Raw genomic sequence first — 26120 nt, forward strand, 5'->3', positions numbered from 1 at the left:
GCAGGCTCTGGTTCAGACCCATCAATAGGGTGTGGCCTGCCATGGAGCTGAGTTTGTGATGTCTGTTCTGAGTGGTCCAGGCTGAAGGCTCCACCAAGGCATGGGCGTTGGGCATTGGGCCTTTGTCCCAGCAGGAGCCCCACTGTCCTAAGCCCCCACTAGTGGCAGTCACCCAGCTTTTCTAAACCACCAGGCAGCAGCCAGCAGCCTAGCACTCACCTTAGGCACCTTCTTGCTTTCCTTCCCCAGTCTTCATGATGTCTAGCTGGCAGAGTGGGGAACCCTGGAGCCAAACCCCTGACTGGGCCTGCCGGTTCCTGACTGAAATTGACCTCCTTCATTGAGAGCTAGGACGGAATCTTCCAGAATGCTAGAGCTGCCCGGCTCAGGATGCAATGCTGGAAAAACATGACAACTAAAGGGGTCTTCCACTTCATTCTTTAGGGTGAGAGGTGCCTGGGCCCAGTGACACAATTCTCACCCACCCCACTACACTCCTTAGTCCACTGTTAACTTCGGGAGGGTAGCACCATGCAAAGCAAAAACGTGATCTTAGGTGAATGCTGTGACTGAGCTGCACCTGTCCTCACAAAGCTGCTGAATTCCCCATTTGTCCTCCTGGCCTTTTTGCAAGAGGGTCCGAGGCAGTATGAGAGAAGCCAACCCTTCTCTTCCCGGACCCAAGGGCTGTGCCCCTTCTCTCAGCCAAGCCTTGTGCCTCTAGCCACAAGGACAGCTCAAGCTTTAGCGTCTGGCCCCACCCAACTCCTTCCTCCCGGGCGTGTGCGCGTTAGGGAGAGGGGGCCTCTGGCCACTCAGGAGTTAAAATGGCAGCGGGACTGGAGGGGGTTGGCGTGGCATGCAGACTGGGAGGAGGCGACCGGAGTGGGCTGGGGAGGTTGGGAGAGCGGCGGAGAAGCGAGTGAGGAGGGCGAGCGCGAAGCCGGGAGGAGGGGCGCGCGTGGAGGGGGTGCCGGGCGCCGCGAGGGCCTGTTCCGGGCACCTGCAAACGCGCGGCGCTCTTAAGGAGAGCCCGGCTCTCGCCCGCCAGCCTCTGGCCACGACGCGCCCAGGGCGCGGAGAGGGGGTGGGGACGGATTGGAATTCTGCCATCGCCCTCACCGGCTGGGCCCCGGAGCCGCTCCCAGGATAACTCCACGTTGGGGAGGGCGCCCGCCGAGCCTCCCGGGCCTGTGCAGACGGCGCGCGCGGCGGGAGGTCGCGGACCAGCGTCCCCAGCCCGACCCCGGGCGGAAGGCGAGCGGAGCGCGGCGGCGCGGGCGGCGGACTGCGGACGGCGCCCACCGGGTGAGTGTGCGGCTTCGGGGCTGACCTGGGCAGCGCCGCCGCGGCCGGGGAGTCGTGGACACCGAAGTCGCTGGCATGGCCAAGGGGGACGCGGCGGGAGCAGCCGGAGCAGCCACCTCAGGGCTCCCTGCTCCTGCCCCGGCACCGCAGCGCCGCCTGACCTGGGTGGGGGCCGGGGGAGGGCCGGCCGCTGCCTTCCGCCGAGACGCCTGCAGGGGAGCCGGCGACTTGGGAGAGGGAGGCGGCCGAGGGGGAGAGGGACGGAGGGTTGGAGAATGCCCAGAAGCGGCCAGGAAGGGGGCGCCTTGGCCTTCGCCCGGAGAGACCAGAACCTCCCCCCAAACTGTTGCTGGGTAGAGCGGGGCCCTGGAGATGTCGAGGAGCCGAGAGGTGGCAGCGAGGTTAGGGAGGGCGTGACACGGGTGGACTGGCAGGCTGGAAGCGCTCCAGAGCCTGGGGACTTTCTCCACCTTGGAGCTCGGGAGTCTGTGCGGAGGGACAAGGTGGCCTTGGGTCTGTCTGAAGTATCTGGAACCAGGAGCTAGGCTCCTCCCGGGCCGGCCGGCTGGGGTCCGACCGCAGCCTGGGATGGGACATTTGGGGTGGGGGATGGGCCGGCCTGGGGCTCAGCCTGGGGACTCGGGCAGGGGGAAGCGGAAACGGAAGGGTGGTTCTGAGCCCACCACAACATCAAGGAGACAGGCTGGGCTGGCCAGCCACAGGTGGGCCGTCTGTCCTGCTGGCAAAGGGTGGCGCAGGCTCTGGCTGCCCAACCGGCGAGGAGCCGCGGGGTGAGGGGGAACTGAGCTCCATCTGGGGCCGAACGGAGGAGCTAAAGAGGTGCAGGAGACCCGGACCCTGGGGAGGGGCCTTGGGGGTAGTACTGTGCTCCCTACCCTTCCTCCCCCACCCAAACGAACAGGAAGGAAAATGTCAGCTGGGCTTTGTGCTCTGTTCCTCAGGCTGCCGCAGCTCCCATCTGTTGGAGCCAACGCAGCTTCTAATTGGGCGACTGGCAGGGTTGGAGGGGGTGGGCTGGGCACAGCGCTCAGTTGCCAGAGATGTACTGACAGGCCCTCTGCTTGAGAACCCCAGGACCTAGGGTGGTGGGGAAAACAGCCTCCCTAGGTCAGGGCAGTAGAGGTGGCTTCCTGCCAGCTTGGTCACTATCAAAGGGGAAGATCTAGGTCTCCCTATGCACCCAGGCCGATAGCAGGCTCCATGCCCCCCTTTTCTGCCAGTCTAGGATGGGCTCTGGCCCAGCGTTTAGTCCCTGAATAAGAAGGCCAGGAGCTCCTCCCATTGCCCACTGCTTCTTAAAGCTCCCTCCAAAAAAGAGCACTGGGCATGGAGAGTGGGGATGGGCTCTGTTCTAGGCACTGGAGTTCCCTTGCCTTTGGGCCCTGTTGCTACCAGAAAAAGTCACATGTGGGTGGCCTGACCCACTTTCCTGGCCGGGTGCTGTTGTGGCAAAATGATGGAAACAGAAGGGCAGAGCTAGGGGTCTGAGCCTCCTAGGCCTTCTTCCTTCCCCTGGGCTGACTCAGACTTCTCGTTCTTGCAGAGGGCTCTCTCTGGACCTGGGATGGAACCTCATTATTTGCAAAGGATGGAACTAAAGGCCTCAGTGCCTGGGAGATTGAGGTCTGCCCAGGGTCTGGCACCTAGGAACACCCCCAAATCCACACCCTCTCTCTAATGCAGTCTCCTCCCAGGGAGACACCGAGTGGCAGTAAGAACTCAGAGATCTGCTAATTCCACCCAGGCTAGTACAGCAGGTTCCCTCTCTAATTCAACACAGTTCTTCCCCACTCCGAATCCTCTTTCCTGTGCCTCCCCTCTTCCTCCTCCCCCTCATCCTCCTCTCCTTCGCTCTTCACTTTCCTCCTCTAACACGCTTGACTTCCCTTTTCCCCCTCACACTGCTCTTCCTCTTCTCTTACCCTCCTCATTCTTCCCCAGATATCTCCGTTTCTTCCCAGTCTCTGTCTCCACCTTTGCCCCGCTTCTCCTGTAAACTGCAGCTTAAACCATAAGCCCGGCGTGCACGCACTCCCGCTCATCCTGCTGGTGGGAGCACACGCACTGTTGGCTTTGCTGCATCCCTTTTGCAGAGGAGCCTGGGCTGGTGGGCCTGGCAGCTGCATTTGCCTGGCCCTGGTGTCCTTTGCACCCTGTCATTTACTCACCTGCCCCTCCTACTCCCCACACCCTTATGTTGTTTATTTGAAAGGAAGAGGAAACTCCATTGCTTTTTTAAAAATGTTACTCATTCAACAACTATTTATTGAGCGCCTACTGTGTGCCTCTTATGATTTTAGAAGCTGAAGATACAGCGGTAAACAAACCTCTATGTCTCAGGCTGACCACACTTGTATCTGGACTTGCTGGCTGATTAGCTCTGTTCCTGCCAGGCTCGTTCAAAGACCCACAGCTTGAGGGGGCAGAGGTGAGGAACATGAACAATGCTAGTGAATTATCACACTGAGTGACCTCTAAAGTGCCAGGTACCGCTTAAGTCATCCTGTCCTTAAGATACTTTTCTGACCCAAAAGGATGCACCAGGTCACATCTCACCATTTATCTGGCAGCCCAAGGCTGAGTAGAAGGCTGGTGCTTCAGACAGAGAAGGGGGAAGGAATCAAATTTATTATTGAATACCTACTATGCACCAGTCTATGTGAGGAACATTGCAAAAGTTATTCTGCTCAGTCCTGCTGAGAACCTTCTGATGTCTGCATTACCATCCCCTGTTTTCTAGCCAAGGAAGTTGAGGCCTGGAGAAGAGAAACCACTTGCTCCAGGTCATATAGATCTCCATTTTGAAATCCCTTATATCTGCAGTTCATTTGACCCTATGATATCTGTGACATCTGGTAACTTGTACACTTATACTAACGCTTACATTATAACCTACCTTTTCATGGGGCCTTATCTCCCAGTTAGACTATTAATATGCATAAGGATTTGCTGAACGATTGTGTGAATAAGCTTTCTTAAGTGATCAAGGAAGGCTTCCTAGAGGACCTGGGACCCTGAATGAGGAGACAGGGAGGGCAATGACATTTGCCCTGTGTAGGATACTGTGTGATCCTACACAGGTATGTGACAAGTTGTAGGCAGGCAGTCCCTCAGCCCACACCCCACCTGCATTCAGGTAGAATTGATTCAGGGTCAGGATATAGAAGCTTGGTCTACGGCCCGTCTAATGAATAAGTGTCACTTGTGTTCTTAATCTATATGGCTTGGACTCTTTATAAAAGCTCCAAGACAAAGGATGGGGACTGGAAGCTTTCAAGCCCCCAAAGACTCCAGGGAAGGGCAAGGACAATGGTTGGAGGCTGGAATGGGGCAGGAATGGGGAGAGTGACCAAGGGACAGAAGAGAAGGAAGACAAAGGCAGAAGATAAACTGAGAAACAAAAAACACTTTTGACAAAAATGAAGTAGCTAAAAAAGACAACAAAACAAAACAGAAGACAAGAGATATGCAAAAAAGACAGACAGCAGCATGTGATTAGATTGCTGAGAGAGGACGAGTCAGAAAGCTGCCTTTATCTATTACTTTCCGGTGCGGCGCCTGGGTCTCCCTGGCCTACAGCTCAGAGGCTGAAATTTCACCAAGTTAGCCTCAATCAGGCATTTGCTTATTCAGTCAACCCATCTTTTCTAAGTACCTACTGTGTGCTTGGCTCTGTGCTAGGTGCAGGGGACAAAGAGACAGATCAGATGTCCCTGCCTTCAAGGAGTTCACTGTAAGAGTGGAGATTCTAGAGACACACCACTGGAGTTCAAATCCAGGCTTCACCACTTCTAGCTGGGTGACATTGAGCAAGTCATGTAACCTCTCTTTGTCTCAGTTTCCTCATCTATAAATGGGATAATAAAAGTACCTACTTCATAAAGTCATGAGGACTACATGAGGTGATACATGTAATGAGCTTAGAACAGTATGTGGTATATATAGTAAGTGCCATGTAAGTAGTAGTATTATTGTTATTATTATTAGATGGAGGAGTCAGTCCCATAGACAATAATGAAACAAGTGTTGGACTATAGGATAAGTAGATAAAAAGGTGACTCTTAGCCAGGCGTGGCGGTTCACTCCTATAATCCTAGGGAGGCTGAAGTAGGTAGATCACTTGAGGTCAAGAGTTCAAGACCAGCCTGGGCAAAATGGTGAAACCCCATCTCTGCTAAAAATACAAAGACTAGCTGGGCGTGGTGGTGCACGCCTGTAATCCCAGCTATTCGAGAGGCTGAGGTGGGAGAATCACTTGAACCCAGGTGGCAGAGGTTGCAGTGAGCCGAGATCACACCACTGCACTCCAGCCTGGGCAACAGAGCAAGATTCTGTCTTAAAAAAAAAAAGTGACTCTCTGTTTGCTGTTTGCAGATTAGGAAAGGGTTGCCAAAGGATGTGATATTTGGGCCAAGGCTTGAAAAGGAATCAACCAGGCAGAGATGGTGGGTCTGGGGACACTGGTGATGAGGGTATTTGGGGCACAGGCATCGTGTATGAAAAGATACCAAGGTGTGTATGTGTTGATTGCTCTTTGTGGATGTCACCATCACCACTGACACGTCCCCCTCAGCCTCTTTGTCTCCAGTGCTGGGAGCTGGGCTTCCAGTGGGGCTGGCTGGTCGCCCAGAACATCCCCACATGTTTTGGTGCAGGGGACCTGGTGCATCCCTGCGGGGGTTTAGTCTCATGACCTTGGTCTCCTGCACGTTCTAAGCCCTCATCAAGCAGAGTCTGCTCCAAACCCAGGGCTGCTAGGCCTTGCACTCTGCCTTCTGACACTTCCTAGGGACCTGGGAGATGCCTTGGTCTGAGGGGGCTGCCTTTTAGGAGGTGAGTTTAACCAGGTTTGGTTTGGAATTCAGTTTTTTTCTGTGTATTTCTTCCACCCACACCTTCCCTGCTGCTCAGCATTTGATGGACCCGAAGTGAGTTCCAAGATAAAGCGCAGGCAGAGGGTTCCTGGGGCAATAACTGTTTCTCAGCTTCTACCTCTCACATGGTAATAACACTAATTATCATACCTAGCATTTACTGAGCATTTACTATGTACCAGGCACTGCGCCAACTGCTTTACCTGCATTATCCCATTAAGTTTTCAGAAATACCCCTATTAGATAGGTAGTTAACTCTCATGATCCCTAACCTTAAAAGCCAAGAAACAGACTCAGACTTGTTCAAGGACGTATAGCTAGGAAAGATCCAAGGGAGGGAGTTAGCCCTTCTCTCTGACTTTAGGACTCCTCCTGCTTCTTCACCACCCCCGAATCTGGTGTTCCTTGGGCCTGGAGGGTGCTCTGGGTCATCCAGCCCATTCTCCTCCTTCCCTCCCTCCAGGAAGAAGTTCCCTAAGCCAGCCCTGTCCCAGCCAGTGGCTGCCTTTCTCCTTTTTGGGATCTTCAGAGAGGGTCTCTGTGACCTTTTTTTTCCTGCTGCTCCTGCAGGGTGTGATATTTAAGATCCAACATTGTTTCCTTCTGTCTCAGCTAAGTGCCTCTGGGCCACATGGAGCCACTAGCCTCAGAGAAGCTGGACCTTAAGAGTCAGTGCCCATGGACACATGGTGGGAACCAATGCAAGGGCGGCTCGCTGGGAGGCGTGAGCATGGGGCCCAGACCCCAGATAAGGTGGAGAGAGATGGGGAAGGCTTGTGATTTGTGCTGTCGGTGGGATATCTCTAACAAGGCAGACTCATGTGTTTCAGGAAAAACAGGTACAATTGTTTCTATTTACAAACATCTCACAAGGCAGGTTCTTCAGGGAAAAACATACGGAAGAAGGGGGCAGGGCAGTGATTATTAGGCAACAAGCCTGGGTTCCCCAGGAAGAATGGGTCTATCCTATCTCATCTTTTCAGGGGGAAGGAAAAAGGAGGAAGAGAAAAGAAAGGCAGCAAAGGTTACTTTGCTCTCTCAAATGTTCTCAGAATAAGCATTCAAATGTGGTTAGTGAAAGTGTCTGTCTTTGGCCTGGGAGGGCAAAGGTGGTGATGCCCAGAAGGGGGAATGACCACAGAGGGGCAGCTGGTGGGAAGCAAGACATTTAAAAGCTGTGTAGGAGGAAAGAGGAAAGAGAGAATTTGACACTTCACCCTGCCTGGCTGTCACCACTCCTCTTCCCCTGCCTTCTGCTGGGGCTCAGACAGCTTCAGGCCTCAAGCTTGAGAAAGTGCCTGCGCAGAATTGGGCCCAGGGGTTGAAAGGTGGAATCTACATTGCGAGGGGACCTGTAGAATCATCCTGTCCACTGCCCATCTCTGAGTGCCACCATGCCTCAGCCATCTCAGACATGGGGTGGGGCTGGAGTCTCTTCGTTCGTTCAGCAAGTATTTGTGAAGCATGTAGCCAGGCACTTAGGGCAGACAGCAGTGAACAACCAGACAGACCTCTGCCCTTCAGGAGCTTTTAGTTTATTGTCTGGGGATGCAGTAAAATAAACTTATAAAGGAAATGGCATATTGGAGTCTGGTAAATGCTAAAGAGAAAAAACAGGGAAGGGAAATGGGGGGGTCAGTTGGGAGAGGGGGAGTTTGTTATCTTGTGCAGGGTGGCTGCAGAGACCTCACTGAGAAGGTGACATCTGAGGAGAGATGAGAGGGGGCACTGCAGTTGGGGCAAGCTGGGCAGAGGGGACAGCAGGTGCAAGGGCAGGGAGGCAGGGCCATGCCTGGAGAGTTGGAGGCGGCATGGAGGATGGCGTGGCTGGAATGTGGTGAGCGCAGAGTTGCAGGAGATAAAGTCAGAGGGTCTGAAGGAGGCTAGCTCTGGGAGAGTTCTGGAGCTGGTGAGGAGGGGGATTTTTTCCTCGGAGTAAGATGGGCTCTTGCAGGTTTGGGGCCTGGAGCGGCATGATTTGACTTTTTAACACCCCTGATCATCAGCCATCCATTCCAGCGTTTCCCTCAGCAGCTAGTCAGTAAGTGCTGCCTGGTTGCCCTCTGCAGCCATTGGAGCTGTTTCAGCCAATCAGTACATCCCCACCAAGGATTCTCTGAGCACTGTCCTAGGCAGTGTGGGGTGTGAGGTTGGGAAGGAAATAAAAAAGCACAGGACACAGTCTTTACTGGTAAGGAAACCTACTGATCAGCTGGGGAGGCAGAACTTATACTCACATGAAATAATGAGGGAATAATACCAGACAGTATTTAAAACCGAGTGCTAAACTGTGTGATTTAGACTATAAATGTTATCGGAACTGTGAGCTCTGTGTGGGAGTTATATAGGGAACGCTTCCTCAGGGGGGCGCGGCTGATTTAGGCTTAGAAAATGGAGTAGGTTCGACTCTGCAGTGGGAAGGATTCTTGCACAGAGAACTTGGAGCTGGCAGGGTGAGAGGAGAGAAGGGTGGCGCCGCTGGAGGGGAGGGCACTGAGTGGGAGTAAGGCAGCCCACGTGGCAGCTTGCAAGGGCAGGGTCTTCTGTCTCTGAGCAGTCCCTGCTTCCCACCTGGGTTTCCGATGCCCCCTGTACTCTCTCCAGAGACATGGAAAGCCACCCTTTCCAGAAGGAAATCCATTATCTAGTGTCCTTGCCCTCTCCTGCCCAAGACCAGATGATCTCTGATCTTGGAAGTCCTCTGGCTTCAGGGAGTCCCATTTCCAGCTCTGGCCATTGTCCCAGGTCTGCACGCTGGAAATCTCGGCCTCTTAGTTCACTGGTGTCTGGAGCCATGTTCTCTGGAATTCCCTTAGGCTCCATGTATCTACCCAGGCTCCAGCAGCTTCTCTTCTCCCTTCCTCTCACTGCCTGGGTGGGCCCCTGTTGGGTAGGTTACTCCTGTAACATTCCTGGTCGTTCCAGATATCGTGAACTGGAAATAAAATTGCACCAAGATGAGCAAACTTCCTCCCCCATGAGGGGTGAGTGTGTCTTCTCCCTGGATCCTGGGGGTGTGAGCTCACCTCTGAAGTATAGAGGGAGATCACCAGTGTGTAGCAGACTAGGATCCATTGGTAGTGCCCTCACCCACCCAAGACACGGTGGGGGGAGATGCTCTCCTCCCTGCCTCCAGCCCCCAGTCTAAATGCAGGAGCCAAGAGACCCATAGGCAAAGCAGTCCACTACTAGACAGACTTCTCCCCCCCTTCTAGGTCCTCGGAGCCTGAGAAAGGGGGGCACATCCGCGGTACCCCAGCACAACCCCCTGGAAGACGCAGAGGCTGAGCCTGAGGCTTTTGTCCTTATGGCTCACAATCCAGAGGAAGTGGAATCAGTTGGCGTTGGGTCAGGATTCACGGTCCCTAGCCACCTTCCCTCGGGCATCTTAACCGCTCTGAGCCTCAGTTTCCTCATCTATAAATCTGAGTTAATAACATCCACTTCCTAGGGTTGTTAATAATAATAAGAGCTAACGTTATTGAGTGCTTATGAAGTACCTGAAGCTTCACTGCATTTATCTCATTTCATCCACATAACGCTGTGAAGTAGGTATTATTTTCCCCCATTTTGCAGTTGAGGACACTAAAGCCTGGAGGCCATGCACAGCCAGTAAGTGGCAGATCCAGAATTCAGCCCCCAAATCTTTGTGACTCCGGAGCCCTGATTCTCAACTACCACATTAAGTGAGCAAATCTGTGTAAAGTACCTGCTACAAAGTAGAAGCTCAATAAATGTTAGTTCCTTTTCTCAATTTCCCCAGGGCTACTCCTCTAGAGAACAGCGTCCCCTACCTCATCACATTTCTTTTCCGGGATCCCCTGGGACATATGGTAGAAGTGGGAATGGGAATGAGCTGCCAGTTTATACTGAGGGAAGAAAATAAGTCCGAGAGAGGTGAGTAATTTGCATACAATCATAAAACTGCGGGCCGTGATTACTGCCCAAGGCGCCTTGCCCATAAGAGTTATTGATTTCTACTGGTTCCCAAGCAGTTGGCAGAGGGTGTCTTGTGGAGATGAGAACAGAGGTTATGCTGTATGAAAGAATGAGAGGCCACCATCTCCCCCACAGGCAAGAAAGAGCCTGTCTCACCTGCAGAGGCGAGAGTTGAGCATTATGGGCCTGAAAGTTGCTAGCAGAAACAGTACCTAAGCTCAGAAAGGTCTAAGACCCTATGCTTTCTGAGCTTAGCTACTGTTTCTAGAATTTGTTCTAAACAATCTGGGACCATTCATGAATCTTGGAAGAGGACAGTGTTGAAGCTCAAAGTGTGGAAAGACAAGATGTTATCTCACCTTTATGACTGTTAGATTGGCATGCTTTTTGCAACAGGTAAAGTGTGCATGGGTGGGTACACACACACACACACACACACATTGCTCCATGTAACCTCGCATGGAAATAAAAATGAGCAGACAACTGCAGGGTCATCTGAATTTTGGGGTATATAGGGAATGGAGGTGAAGAAGCTGAGACAGGGCCAATCCCCTAAAACAGTCCTCATTCTTTACTCCCCAGAGACCTCTTTGCTGGTGGGCATAGAGACCCATCTCTCTGCACAGCCCACAAAACAGCCTAAGCCTGCCAACAATTACCTCTGATGGGCAGACCCGGAGCTCCTCTGCGTATCCCCCATGGAGAAAAGGAGAAGAGCCTAGGTCATAGTGCTTCAGAACTGATGGCAACAGGAAGCCCTCTGGTTCTGTGGCTTTCAAACATTTATAGAAGTTAATCCATTTTTCAATGTATGGTAGGCAGAATAATGGGCCCCCTAAGATGTCCATGTACTAATCCCTAGAACCTGTGAATATGTTATGTTCCATGACGAGGGAGAAAGAAGATTGCTGATGTCTGACTTAAGAATAAATTATCCGGGATTATCTGGGTGGGTCCGGTGTAATCACATGGGTCCTTTAAAGGTGGAAGAGGGAGGCAGAAGTCAGCATCCGGGTAATGCCATGTGTGAAAGGCTGGACCTGCCAGTGCTGGTGTTGAAGATGGAAGGGGCCATGGGCCAGGGCCTGTGGGCAGCCTCTAGATCCCTGTCTAAGAAGCTGGGATAGTCCAGGAAACAGAGTCTCCCCTCCAGCCTCCAGAAAGAAACACAACCCTACCGACACCTAGCTTGAAGCCAGGGTGACCCATTTTGGACTTCTGGCCTCCAGAACTATAAGAGAATATGTCTGTGTTGTTTTTAGCCACTAAGTTTGCGGTCCTTTGCTCACAGCAGCATCAGGAAACTAAATACAAGGCAAAAGCCAAGTGGTGGATCAGAACCCAGTTGGCCTCCTTCTGACCTCCCAGCCACCCTGGAGGGATTGCTTCATAACTTGGTGGCTCCAAGGAACCTGGTTTGAAATACACTGTGTCTGAAATGCAACCTGCTTATTCTCCAGACAATGAAATCGAGGCCCAGGAAGGAGTGGTTTTGTGTGCGGTCACGCTGAGTGAGTGGATGAGCTGGGACTGCAACCCACGGTCCACTCCTGTTTTGTCAGAAATCCCAGATGCTTATGTGAATTCTCTCATGAACTCATCCGTTACAATAATTGTATGTGTATATTTTTACATGTTCAACAAACGTGTGCATATAAAGGCCCAAGCACTGTGCTAAGAACTGGGCAGAGGCGACGTGAGCACCGGTGCAGGAAGATGAGCAGCTCTGAGTTCCAGTCCTGACCTCAGCCCCTCCCTGCCCTCAGCTTTCTCCAAACATCCGCAGCCAGCCCAAGTTGCTCAGATCTGTCTGTGTTCTTTGTCCTGGAACTGGTCCCCAGGTGGGCTTTCTCAACAGCCACCTGCTCTGGGTAGAGACACAGCTCTGGGAAGGGAGAGGACCCAGCCCACTGGCCCTGGCTGCACCTGCCCTCATGAAGCCTATGCAGCATTTATCACCCATAACAAGCTGCAGGTGGGCAGGACCCAGGGCCGTGGGAGGGAAGGGAGAGGAAAAGCAGGCAGAGGCAGAGCGTTGCCTAAAATCAGCGCCCTAGTAGTGCATATACCCTCTGCCAGGCATTTTGACCTTCCCAGCTCTCCCTGAAGCACACCTGAGCCACCGGCCGGCCCCCAGGGCTGCCAGCTCCCTGGTGTTGGTCTCCATGGCAACCCCACATTTGCCGTTCTGGTTTCTAATGACTTATTGGCATGTGTGGTAATTTGCAGAGCTTGGCAGGAAGAGCTAGGAGAGTAGTGAGGAGGGGAGGGGAGGGGAGGCAGTGAGGGGGACTTGGCAGTTGGCGGGGCGGGGGTCAGGTTTTGGATGGGGACAGAGGCACACTTATCCTGCCCCACCCTTCCTAGTCCCTGCTGAGTAACATCCAAAGTAAGGGAGCTGCTTCAGGTCCAGGGCCTCCCCTCCCTGAGGAGTATTGGCTCTCTGCAGGCCCCTGAGAGGGAGACAGATGGACAGACAGATGTGGTGCACAGCTGCTCACCTGTCAGGCAGATTCTGGCAGGCATGGGGGGTGACAGCCACGTTCAAACATGGCAGGTCAGACCACTCATGTTTTCCACCACTCTCCTATCTGTCTCCTGGGCCCTGAGAACAAAGGGGTACCTGGGCCCAGGAGTCGCTTGGTCCTATGGGGAGAGAGGTGGGAGTAGAGTATCCAAGGACAGATCCTTGCTGCTTCTAGGCCTCTCACACACTCAGACAACCAAGCAGGGCAGCCCTAAATGAAATGCCAGATCACGTGGGTAGTGGGGGAAAGCAGGGAGGGGAGAACCAGTCTAGCAATCACAGGGGCCTAGAGGAGCAGGGGCCAGTCCCCTCTCCACTTTTCTTTGGCAAAGCTTAGCCAACCTCAAAACGATTTCCCCAGGGCAAGGCAGTGGGAAGCCTCAGATTTGCTGTGTGGCTGCAGTCTTCCTGCATACTACTTTGCTGCCTCTGTCTCTTTAGGTCACTCTTGATGCTGCGATCTGTTGTGCATTTGTGGGAGGCAGCCTGATGTGCTGAAAAGAGCACCCTCTTGAAAGCTGGATCCATCTGGGTTAGAATCCTATGACTTCTGCTTCCCAGCTCTATGACCTTGGACATGTCTCAGTCTCTCTTTGAGCCTCATTTCACTTATCTATAAAATGGGTTTAACACACCCAGTTCACAGTGTTGTGAAAAGGAAACTGGCTCATGCTTGTAAAATGCTTGGCATACAGCAGGTACCAATAAATATTAAAGAATTTTAAAAGTCATCTTTTAATTATCTACCCAAATAAACAGGAATAATGTGATGGATAATTTAAATAATTCTGATAGACTTGGTAGGGTATTTTTTAAATATTTGAGAATAGTCTTCATTTAGTTCAGTAAATGTTTATTGAACATCTGTGTGCAAAGTACAGGGCCAAGTGGGTGTTTCCCGGTGTTTTATGATTAGGGTGAATTTAAGTTGCTGGTGCATTCTCTAAGCATATATCATTTGACAGAGGGAGAGGGAGGGCCCCTAGGAAGGCTAGTAGCAGAGAGGGGGTGGCCCTCGGTCAACCATGTAGGTGGATCTTACATGGACTTCTGAGAAGTGGCTGGCCCTAAGAGAAAGATCTGCATTGTGAAGGCTCTGTCTGGGTGGTATGCAGTGAGATACACTGCCCAGTTTCTCAGAAATGGTGAGTTTGTTTTTAGAGCTGGATGAAGTGGATGATTGATGGAACCAGTGGGTGGTCACTCCTTCACTTTCACAAGCTGCCGCTGAGGCTTGAGGGGGCCGGTGACCACCCAACTATCAGCTGGAAGGGGAGCAAGGTGCACCTGCTCTCACCTGGGCATCTGAGCAGATCACAGCTCCCTCAACTAGTGCTGGGAGGGAGGGAAGGAGAGCAAGAGGGAGCTAGGAAACTTGGCTTCTATCTCTGCCAGCAGATGGACTTCTGCCTGCAGCAGGAGTCTGTCTGTTCTTCTATCAGCCTCCCTGCAGCCTCCTCCAAGACGGCGCGACAGAGATGTGCAAACAGAACGTCAGAGATAGCTGGGGCCTTGGAGAGCGTCTGTCCCACTGCTTTCTCACTGTCCTCATTCACGTTGTAGCACACAAACACAGTGATAATGGCTCAGGGACCAACTGACCCAAGGGCTAAGGGGTCGTGATCTCAGCACACCTGTACCCATTTGTTGCTCCCTAACACCACTTGGAAAGCTCTACCTTAGCCGGTTCTCCCAGTGTATTTTTATCTATGAGAAACTTAAGCATTGGGGAGGGGGAAGGACTTGAGATCACAGAGCATATTAGTGCCCTTGGGACTAGACAGAAAGCTCCTAACTTCTGGCTTTGTGCTATATCTACTACCTCAAGACTCCTTCTTCCACTGTTTTTCCTGATCTTTCACCCTGGAGGGCCTACTTCATGTGCAAGAGAATGTAATGTCTCTGAGACACCATTATTCTCCAAACCTCGCAAAATAAGGCAACATCCTCCCCACCCACCTTTATTCTCACTAGCCACCCTCTTCATTCAGGAAAGCCTCTGGCATGTGCCCATAGACCTTCTCCCTTCCCAAGTCTGTGTCTGTCCATCATCCTGGGTGAGATTAGTGACGACGCAGACAGCTTCTTCTAACCCAGACCCTCAGGGGCTCACCTATCTCAGCCACTCACTTGCAAGTTCATACTCTGTATCTTGCCATCCCCTGAAAATTACCTAGCAGAGTACCCAGCTTTCTGGTCACCATCTTCTACACCTTTTGGTCTCCCAGCTTGCTTGTCCAAGGACTCTCACATCACCACTTTTTTTTTTTAGTCAGTCAAATTTAGCAGTGGGAGGGTTGTATGACACCCCCACTCTTTAACCTCCTTGGGACCTTTACTCCATTGGCACCTCTGCTTTTTTTCTTTTTACCATCCATTACCTTCCTCTGCCTTCCCTTCTCTGAGTCCAGGTAGAGTCCATGGTCCATTATTTTTAAGAATCCTCCTGCCAATATCCTGAACTCTCTTGAGCCTCTGTCTTTTTATTGTCCCAGTTTGACCAAGTCCCAGTTCTGGATTAATTGCTCTATCTGCTTCTTTCTACCTGCATTCAGGAATGTGGACCTGCTGGGACACACACATACACACACACACACACACACACACATATGAAACAGATTGTTACTTCTACAAACTCACCATCACCAACCCAACTTGCTCTTCAAAAGTGCCTGGTGTTCCTACCACGTTCCTCTGGTTCTCTCTCCCCTCACTCTCCACAATGACTATTTCACACCTTCCTTCCCGAACCTCCGCCTCCACCCTCATGCTTAGCTGAGGACCTCACCTCCCACTTCACAGAGAGAGAGAAGTCACCAGGCAAAACTCCCCAACTTGTCCCCACCAAACCCACAAACTACCTGCCTCTGGGCCAGTCCTCTCCTCCTTCCCTCCTGTGTCTGCAGAGGCCGCAGCATGGCCATCACAGGCCAGTTCTTCCACCACCCATGTTCTAGATCCTCTCCTCTGCCTTCTCAGAAACAGCCTTCTCACCATGCTCAAGTTTCTCATGCCTTCAACAAGCAAAACAACAACAAAAACCTTCCTGAAGCCCGACTCCACTTGCTGCCACCACACTGTCTCTCTTCTCTGTACAAGCCAAATGTCTGAAAGGGTTGGCTGCAGCAGCATTCTCCATCTCTGCGCCACCCACTCCTTCCCCAGCCCTGCTTCAGTCTGACTTCCTCCCCCATCACTCTGCTGAAGCAGCTCTCCAGATTGCTAAAGCAAGGGAACATTTTTTACTTCTCAGAAGCATTTTCCACTCTATTTTTTTTTTTGACACTTTCTTTTCCCTTGGCTTCTCTGACCCCACATTCTTGGCTTCTCTGGTACTCCTGAGTCGTCTTTGCTGACTCATCCTTCCCGTCTTGATCTTTAAATGTTGGTGTTCCTTATGGTCTGGCTCAAGGTGTTCTCTTCTGATTGGATACTCTGTCCCTGGGCCATCTCAGCCACATGAATGGCTTCCGTTGTCATCCACATGCAGATGACACCCAGCTTCCTAGTCGGTGTCTTTTCTTCTGAGCCCCTTATCCTTATATTCACCTGCCTAGTTGACTAAGTTGGATGTCTCAAGAAACCTCAGACTTAACATACTGAAAGCCAGAGTCGTGATTCTCCTGCTACATCTCCCACTGCCTTCTCACCCGCTGCCTGATCCTCCTCCAGTGCTGCCTGTTTTGTGAATGGCATAACCTCAAACCTCAGTTCTGCACGCCATCAACTGGGAGTCACTGTCATCTCTTCCATTTTCTCCACCGCTTACATCCAGCCCATCACCAGGCCCTGTCTACCTCCTAAAAAGCACCTGGGTCCATCCACTCCACTCCTTCCCATCTCCACAGCCTCCACACTAGTTCAGACTGACTTTGCCTCTTCTCCAGGCTGTGGAATCATCTTCTCATTGGTATGGTTGTATCCACTCTTGAATCTCCAATTGTCAGAGAAGCCAAGGGAAAAGAAAGTGTCAAAAAAAAAAAAAAATAGAGTGGAAATGCTTCTGAGAACGAAAAAATGTTCCCTGGCTTTAGTAATTGGGTCTCTGAATTGCTGCTGGAATGACCTTTTAAGGACACAAATCTGACCTAGTCACATTCTGTTGTACTCTCAAAACTCTTAAGTGATTCCCGTGCTCTTTAGGATGACCAGTGGGATGGTCTCTTGTGGTATCTGACCTGTGCCTGCACTGCAGCATCCCCACTCTCCTCCCTCACGTTCTGCACTCTGCACCCTGGCCTTTTTCAGCTCTTTGACTGCTGAGCTCCTTTTGGCCTCATGGCCTTCACATGTACTGTTTCCTGGCCCTTAATCACTCTTCCCATCCCTTACTTCTGCTCCCTAAATACTAGTTATCCTGCAGATCTCAGCTCAAGTAGCCCTTCCTTAAAAAAGCATCCCTATACCTTCAGAATTTTACCAGGCCCCAGTTAAACACAATGTCCTGTATGCTTTCTTCAGAACACACATAATTACATCTAATTATACAGTTAGGTGCTTATTAGAGAAATGTCCATCTCTGCCACTAGTCTGTGACCCTATGAGGGTAGAGACCCTATCCATTGTATTATTGTTATCATTGGTACCTGGCACAGATTTGGCTTTTCCAGAAAATCTTGGGAGAGTGAATTCATCCATGAGAAGTCTTTAAATACAAAAAGGATCCATGAAAAAGTTCAAAAGGAAAGCTATTCCTTGTGTGTGGCATTGGTAGACCAGAAGACCATGCTCCTGCTCCCTTCCCTTCCCTGTACTTCCTCAACCAAAGATTCAAAAGTCATTCACTTTGAGTTTCCAATGTAGGCTCCTCCTCACGAATAGATTTTTCAGAAATAGCATTAATCTTTCACATGTGAAAAGCTATTTACAGTCAGGTGCAGTGGCTCATGCCTATAATCCCAGAACTCTGAGGAGGCTGAGGTGGGAGGATCACTTGAGGCCAGGAGTTCAAGACCAGCCTGGGCAACATAGTGAGACCCCCATCTCTACGAAAGATTTAACAAGTAGCCAGGTGTGGTGGCCAGCGCCTGTAGTTCCAGCTACTTGGGAGACTGAGGCAGGAGGTGCGCTTAAGCCCTGGAGGTCAAGGCTGCAGTGAGCTAGGGTAGCACCACTGCACTCCAGCCTGTGCAACAGAGTGAGACCCTGTCTCAAAAACACGAAGAAAAACTATTTACAACCTACAAAACTCTTTCACATATATTATGGTGTTTGATTTTTTCTTTTTCCTTAGAGCTACACCCATGAGGAAGGTGGGGTGTGTATTATGATCACCTGTTTCACAGTGAAGTAAACTGCAGCCCAGAGAGGAGTGGTGGTTGCCCACAGTCACACAGCTGATCAGTGAAGAGCTAGACTTGAGCCTGATACTCAGGCCCCACTTCCTTGCCCTTTTTTGAGACAGAATCTCACTCTGTCACCCAGACTGGAGTGCAATGGTGTGATCTTGGCTCACTGCAACCTCCGCCTCCCGGGTTCAAGCGATTCTCCTAGCTCAGCCTCCCAATTAGCTGGGTTCACAGGCACGCACCACCACACCCGGCTAATATTTGTATTTTTAGTAGAGATCGGGTTTCACCATGTTGGCCAGGCTGGTCTCGAACTCCTGACCTCAAATGATCTGCCCGCCTCAGTCTCCCAAAGTGCTGGGATTACAGGCATGAGTCACTGCACCCAGCCCTTCCATGCTGTCTCTACTGCTGCATATCGGTGCTTTATAGAAAAGAGATTGCTGCAAGTTCAAATTATCCACAGTAGTGGAAGGAGGAGTGGCACCACAAACAACCACCACCACCCACAGGGGCTGGGAAAAAGGTGGGTCTAGAATGTCATGTGCAGTTTGGTTTGGAGCAGACCAAGTTGGCTTGGTGGGGCCAGCACTGGCCTCTTGCTTTTTTCAGATCTTCACAGGTCTATGGGGATTCATTCCATGCCAGGAATGGAGTACTCTGGAACAGGAGTGCCCAGAGAGTCCACAGAGTAAGGAACGAGGATGGTCAAAGCTGAGAGAAGACAGTGGCTCCTCACCACACACTCCAGGAGGATAACATGCGAGCTCTTGAGACATGCACACCCTCCCTGGCATGGCTTCTGCCTACTTTGCCAGCCTCTTCTTCCACTCCTCACTGCCTCCCAGATGCCCAAGTTAAACCAGTGGTCCCCAGTTGCTCAGCCATCTCACGCAGCTTCACACCTCTGAGCTTTTCTCGGACTGTTCCTTCTGCCTGGGTGCCCTTCATAGTCTCCTCTCCTGGCTGACTCTTACCAGACTTCACTACTCAGCTCTAGTGGCATCTTTTCCAGGAAACCCTCCCTAAAGCCCTGAGAACTCCTCCCATGAACAGAGCACATTCAGCACATTCTATTAAAAGTCTCTCTTTGCTGGGTCTTTCTCTTCTGCTGGATTAGCAACTCCTCAAAAACAGAGACTGTGAGCTATTTATATGGGCAACTCCCAGTGTCCCGCATGTAGTAGTAATAAAATCACAACATATATTGAAGCTTTACTATGTACTAGATGCTATTTAAGTGCTTTATATTAACTCATTGAATCCTCAGAATAACCATATGATGTATGTTTTGCACCCTATTTTTAAATTGTTTTTTAATTTTTTTTTAAAAAAGTATAGATTAACTGGAGATGCAAAGAAATGTGCAGGGAAGTCCACAGTACCCTTCATCCAGCATCCCCCAGCACCAACATCTTGCCTAATTACAGTGTAGTGTCACAACAAGGAAATTGACATTGGTATAACCCATAGAGTTTATCTGAATTTCACCAGTTACACATGCACTCCTTTGTGTGTGCCTGGTTTTGTGTAAATCCACCACAATCAAGCTACGTAACTGCACCATCACAGGACTCCCTTGTGCTGCCCCTGTAGAGCCATGCTACCGCATCTCGCACTCTGTCAGCCACTCAGCTATTCTTCATCTCTATAATTATGTTGTTTCGCAGTTGTTATATAAATGGGAACATTGAGTCTGTAATTTTTTGTTGTTGGCTTTTTTTTTTTTGGAGACAGAGTTTCACTCTGGCATCCAGGCTGGAGTGCAGCGGCACGATCTTGGCTCACTGCAACCTCTGCCTCCCAGGTTCAAGCAATTCTCCTGCCTCAGCCTCCCGAGCAGCTGGGATTACAGGTGTGGGCCACCACGCCTGGCTAATTTTTTGTATTTTTAGTAGACACTGGGTTTCATCATGTTGGCCAGGCTGGTCTCAAACTCCTGACCTAAAGTGATCCATCTGCCTCAGCCTCCCAAAGTGCTGGGATTACAGGCTTGAGCCACCGTACCCGGTGGCTTTTTTTGTATTCAGCGTAATTTCCTTGAAGTTCATCGAGTAGTTGCCTATATCAGTAGTTTGTTCTTTTTTGTAGTATTCCATGATAGGGATATGCCACAATTATGTAACCATCCGCCCACTGAAGGACATTGGCATTACCTCGTTTTGCAAATGAGAAAGCTAACTGGCCCAGGATCACATGACTAGCAAGTGGCACTTAATAAATGTTTAGCAATAAGCGCCTAATAGATGTTTATTGTACGAGCTCAACTGAATGAGGGTACTTTATGCTCTTTGCTTAACACCTAGCATGGTGTTTTACACATAGTAGGTGCTCAATAAATGTTTGCCAGCGAGGATGTGGATGAGATGGCATTTATATTTACATAACTAGCATCATGACCAACTTATTCCTATGCCTAGACATTCACAGGAGAGGAATATGTCCCTCTCAATAGCGTACACTTTCCGTTTTACTTAGAATATCAGGAAAGGAAAATTGGGGCAGTAAATATGATCACATACAGGGCTGGCATTTTATTGCCTAAAATGCCCAGAGCTTTTGGTTTCAAATTAATATATGCCATCTTTTCATAGTATTTTGCATCTAATTTGCAGTTTGCTCATTTTATCAAAATGCAAAGCAACCCTTCCAACTCCTGCTTCTTCCCATACCACCGCCCTCCCAGCAGGTGCTGGGTCAGGCTGTGCCGATGCAGTCTGCAGAAACAATTGGTTGGGTTCAGCAAGTGTCCATGCTAAGCTAAAAAGTCTACTGGGGTGTTTTAGCCTGTGGAAGCAGTGAGTTATTTTCACTCAGCGGGGGTCTCAGGAGGTTTAATTGCAGAGGATTTGTGGAGCTGTTGGAAGTCCTCAACCTCAGGTGTGAAGAGCCAAATGTGATTAAGTGATTGGAAAGGAACCACAAGTTGGACTAGTCTGTCCTGGGCACAGCGCCCAGGAGATGGGCTTGCTTGAGCAACTCCCACTGTCCCTTTGAAGAGTGAGGTGACAAGAGAGCCAACCCCAGCCTCCAGGGACACATTGGAGATAAGTGGAGTCTCCAGGGTGGCCTTTCACAGAGCGTGCCCTGTGGCCTTAAGGGGAACCCATGATTTTGGCCAATTAAGGCCACAAGTAGGAGGGACAGATAAAAAGGGTGAAACTGTGGGCCTTGCCCTCAAGGAACTACTAATGATGTCGACTCACCCCCAAAGCAATTAGAGGCCAGCTATGGGGGTGCTCACACCTGTAATCCCAGTGCTTTGGAAGGCGGAGGTGGGAGGATCACTTAGAGCCCAGGAGTTCAAGACCAGCCTGGGTGACAGAAGGAGAACCTGTCTCCGAAAAAATAAAAATGAAAAATGAGACTTCAAAGTAGTTTTGGCCTTTCGGCGGGCCATGTGGGATTGTGCCTTCAGACCGCCAGGGAACGCATGATCACTCTGTTGTTAGGGGCAGTTCTTTTTAAAAATTTTGTCTTTCTTTTTCTTTCGAGTCCATCTGTGATCCAAGTTAGGGGCAATTCAAAGGAAGAGTTGAAGCATTATCTTCCTAAAGAGAATGGAACCTCACCTGGGAAGACAAAATGGACTGTTGGGGAGGATGAACTGGTGAGGAAGTGGGGCCAGTATTGGGGTAGAGAGGGTGACGTGTCTGATTTAGGACACTGTTCTAGGGACTCATGGGGAACTTTGGCACTTTAGGCAACTGAATGGGATTTAAGAGCTGACCATCAGGCTACTGCAGAGTGTAATGAAAGACCAGATGAGGCTGTAAAGAGGGACCGTAATGGGGAGTGGAGGATGGGCCTGCCGAATGGCAGAGAACTGACTCCAGAAGGAGAATGGGCACAAGGCAGGCGCAGAAGATGGGGAGGGAGTTCCAAGAAGGAAGTTGGTAGCATGGCAGACGATCCCATCAGGAGCTCCCCGAGGCTGAAAGCTGCAGAAATGCTGTTGGATTGAGAAGAGCTGTGGGATTGAAAATTAACTCACAGGGGCTTATGCAAGAAGGGTCTGTGCTTAGAAGGAATCACAGGTGAAAGAGGCGTTTTTATTGTTATTTTTAAAGGTGGAGAGAGGGTAAGCAAAGGAGTGAGTTTCCTGAGGAGGTGGGAAGGGATGAGGTTGGTTTTAAAAATTCCTCTTCCCTTAAGTCAGAGTGAAGGGAGAGAGAGTGAACGAGCTGCGCAGAGGTGTGGGAGGCACAGTGATGGAGGGCAAAGGGGGTTACATCACGATCTCCATCTCCATCGGCCTCAGGAGGTCAGGCAAGGCAATCTGTTCTGAGGACGGGGTGCAGATGGGAGCACGGTGAGGGGCAGATCCAGAAAAGGACTGTGCAGAGGTGCCGGGGCAGCTGCAGGGGAGGAATAAAGGGATTGCAGCAGAGAGGATTGGTTGAAGCTGGAATCATGAATGCATAATAGGGCTGGCGGCTTCAGTGTTGTCTTCTGCAATGCTTTGCGGGGAGAGGAACAGAGCTAGGTGGGGAGGATTTCTAATTTTTTATTTGAGGCAGGGGCAGCAATGACCTCAGTAACCTTCACCTCATTTTGTGGGACCTAGGCTGCCCAGTCTTCTGCAGAGAAACACTCTACTTCCCCCACCAGCCTGGCCGCTTCCTGTGGGCAGCCCAGTGGGGAAGCCCACTCCGCTGGCTTTGCTGTCTGGGGGAGCTCTCCATTTTTCAGAGCTTGTGGTAATTTCTCCTTGGCCTGATGTATCAATGGATCCAGTTCTAAAAGAGTCCCATTTGCCCTCCATTGCTCCCTGTGCACTGTTTTCATTTTTCTCCCCTCGTCGATCTTGCAACAGCAGCGTAATAGCCTCCGAGAGGGTCAGACCGGGAAGATGAATGCTGGCCTGTGGGGGACTGCAACCTGCCTCTCCATTAGTGAGGTGATGAAAGGCAGGGAGCAGAGAATGGATAATCCAAGGAAACACAAACAGACACAACAAGCAGCTCACAGGATAACCTACACAGCATTTCCTCTTGTGCTTGGAGTGTGCTGTGATGACTTGAGTGCCACCGATTTGCTGGTCTAATTAGGTCTGATTTGGACAATGTGGTTGCATTTCCCACGGTAGAGAGGGCAGTGAGGAGAAACCAGGATGGGCTAAAAATGTTTGCTAGGGAGAAGCCACCAAGTGAAAGATCCCCATGTGCAGGCACAAGCAGACAGGAGAGCCTGTGTGATGGCTGCCACTATTTGAAGACTTGGTGCATTAAATGGACCCAGATACCCACAGTTCACCCCAGAACATAGCTCCCTACTCAGTGTACTCCTCACATGTTGTGTGTTAACTCCTTCCTGGCCAAGTCAACCAAGTAGAATGGCTGGGAAAGTTTCTCATGAGTAGTGCCAGGGTGATGATCTGGTACGGTTTATCCCTGTTCCTACCTGTACCCTTGCTGATATGCTCCAAGTCCGTGAGCTGATGCCTCCAGGTACTTTCTGCCAGAGGAGCCATGAAGACTCCCAGGGGCCACTGCTCTGCCCTTCTGCCCAGTATCAGTTGATGCTTCCTTGGTGCCATTGGCATCAGTTGATGGTCCAAATGGGGGATGGAGGGGAGAGCCCCTGAGGCAGACAGAGGGCAGATGATAGAATAGCCTAAAAGGCCTCTGGAAATGAACTATATGAGGAAACATGAATTCTGGTCTCCATGTCCCGTGTAATCTCGAGCTGCTCACCAAAGCTTTCTGGGCCTCCATTTCCCTTCTGAGGCCTTTTTTTTTTTTTTTTTTTTTTTTTCCAGCTCAGTCCCCTGAGCCATCCTGAGAACAGAAAGGGGTTTAGTTAAATCAGTTTCCAGTGATCATGAAACCAGGCTGTAAGTAGGGAGGGACATCTTCAAATTATCCTGGGTTTGTGACAGGGCTGGAGTATGTTTTCAAGTTTTTGGATAAGATGTTGTGGCAAAGTTACTCATCAAATGTGTATTTAGGTCCCAGTTCCCAAATACTTACCAGCTATTTGACCTTAGACAAGTTGTGCTTTACCTGAAGACCAATTGTTCATCCATAGAACAGAACTTATACCTGCCTCACACATATCTGTGAAAATCAAATAAGATAATGTGTGAGAAAGCATTTTGCAAATTCATAAATGTCCCATCACTGTAGGAGGTTGAGAGGGAGAGGTAGCAGGGAACATGAAAAGATCATGGGACTTGAGTCATGTGGAGCCAAGTTCAGATTCCACTGTGAGTTGTGGCCTTGGACAAGTTGGTGAACATCTCTTAGTCTTAGTTTTGTCATCTGTAAAGTTGACATAAGTAAATTACGCCAGATAATTACCGGAGGATTAGATGGGATGGTGTTTGTAAAGGGTCTGGCATATGGTAGATGCCCCCGCCCCTTTCCCCACTCCCTGTATGTAGCTCCCCGTCACTACATCTTAGCCCTCCCAGACCCTCAAGTCAAGGACAGCTCAAGTCATCATTTGTCCACATTTTCAGATGCTCAGACTATCCTGGCATTTGTCTATGAAGTGCCACATTGTCTACACCCTCCCCAAGATCTCACCTTTAGCTGTGGGTCTTCAGTCTTGGGTTCCTTCTTCCTTTTGGACAGAAGATGCCTGCTGAAGATACAGAATTGATCACATCCAGTCTCCAGACCCTACAGAGGGATCAGGCTATTCCGTGAAACTCCACCTCCACTGGGGACCAGCTTTCCGCAGCAGCTACCCTTCCTGAGCCAAAGCCACTCCATGAGGTTTGCCCAGCCATCCTGTGGCAGGGTACCCAGGGTGCAGGGGTACAGGAGAGCATTCTTTGCTCAGAGAGATTCTCATCCCTGATGAGAGGATCCACTCCCAGTGCTGATCCTTCTTAGCCCAGAGAGCAGCCTCTCATTTCCCGCTACCGCTTCTGCTGTCCTGACCATACTTTCTCTGTGCTGCAGTGTGGCCAACCTCTAACCCTCCCTGCCAACGGCATCCGGAAGCTCTCAGCCACCCAGCTGCCCCTCATGGCTCCCAGCAGCATGGCGCTTAGACCATCTAACTGGGCAGATGTTCAAGCCCCTGTGTGGTCTTTTCTGGTCTGTGGAACACCTGTCTCAAGATCACCCTTGGGGGTGTGGGGCACTCAGATGCAGATTCCTAGACAGTACTTCAGACCAACTAAATAGATTCCAGGCTGGCCAGAAATCTGCATTGTAGATGAGCTCCCACAGGATTCTTATGTACAGGAAAGTTTGAAAACCATTGGTGTGACTTTTTCCCCCGTTTTTATTGAGGTAGAACTCATATAGTGAAGTAAACAAATCATGCGGGCAACTTGAGTTTGAATATGGAGTATACAATATCCCCATATTACCACTCCCAAATCAAGATATAAAACAACATGTAGAACATTTCTAGCCACCTAAAAGACTCTCTTACACTCAGTGTTCTAGCAATGTAGACTGGTTTAGCCTGTTTTTGAATTTCATGGGAATGGAGTATTTGTCTTTTTTGCTCCACATCGTATCACTGCTTCCCACTCTTAAACGTGCAAACAACTCCTGTTCCATCCCATGTACCTTACCCTCTTCTGATAGAGAGAAAAAAATCAATCAATCAATCAACTGAATTTTTCAGGACCTCGCCCTAAATCCCTCTTATGGCAGTTTCCTCCATCCTCCTCTCCTCAGGCCTTGGGGAGATCACATTTGGCCCCCATCCTCCAAGCATTAGTGTCTCCAGAGGCCCAGGAGCTGTCACCAATGCTTCTGTGGAGGACCTGGGCCCACTCCCCTGCCAGTCCCTCTGTAGACAGCTACTAGGACACTCATTTGTAGTATATGGCTTGTCAGAGAGTCCAGGCACATTCCAGATGAAATTGGCCAATTTAAGCTACAAATGAAAAGACAAATGAGATGGAAATTGCACAGAACAAGACTGTTTCTCATCAGGAGGTATCACTCCTGACATGCTGAGCTGTGCAACCTGTTTAGGCCTCTCCCTGCCACTGAGGTCAGCAGGGCTTTCCCAAGGATGGGAAACACCACCTCCTTCACACGCACAGCCAGGCAGAAGAGCAGCCCAAGAGGCTCTAAGACGAACAGAGAGAGAGTAAGTGGGGGAGGAGGCAGAAAGTAAAGGACACAAGGCAGATACCTCAGAAGCAAGGCAATAAAGAAAGAGGATTTATCATTCCAAAAAGGAAAAAAA

The 26120-nt window shown here is 50.4% G+C and overlaps 1 protein-coding gene across 2 annotated transcripts in view; it reads left to right on the top strand.

Moving 5' to 3' along the window:
- Positions 1-898: 898 nt before the first annotated feature.
- LRRN2 (leucine rich repeat neuronal 2) overlaps positions 899-26120 on the top strand; it is a 67956-nt gene continuing 42734 nt past the window's right edge. The window contains exons 1-2 of one of the 2 annotated variants that reach the window (XM_025393443.1): positions 899-1308; positions 3630-3757. The gene's annotated coding sequence lies outside the window, so the exon portion shown is untranslated. The remainder of the gene's footprint in view (positions 1309-3629; positions 3758-26120) is intronic. The other variant, XM_025393433.1, reaches the window with a different exon arrangement.

This window comes from Theropithecus gelada, chromosome 1 (assembly GCF_003255815.1).
Source record: "Theropithecus gelada isolate Dixy chromosome 1, Tgel_1.0, whole genome shotgun sequence".
Taxonomy (NCBI): domain Eukaryota; kingdom Metazoa; phylum Chordata; class Mammalia; order Primates; family Cercopithecidae; genus Theropithecus; species Theropithecus gelada.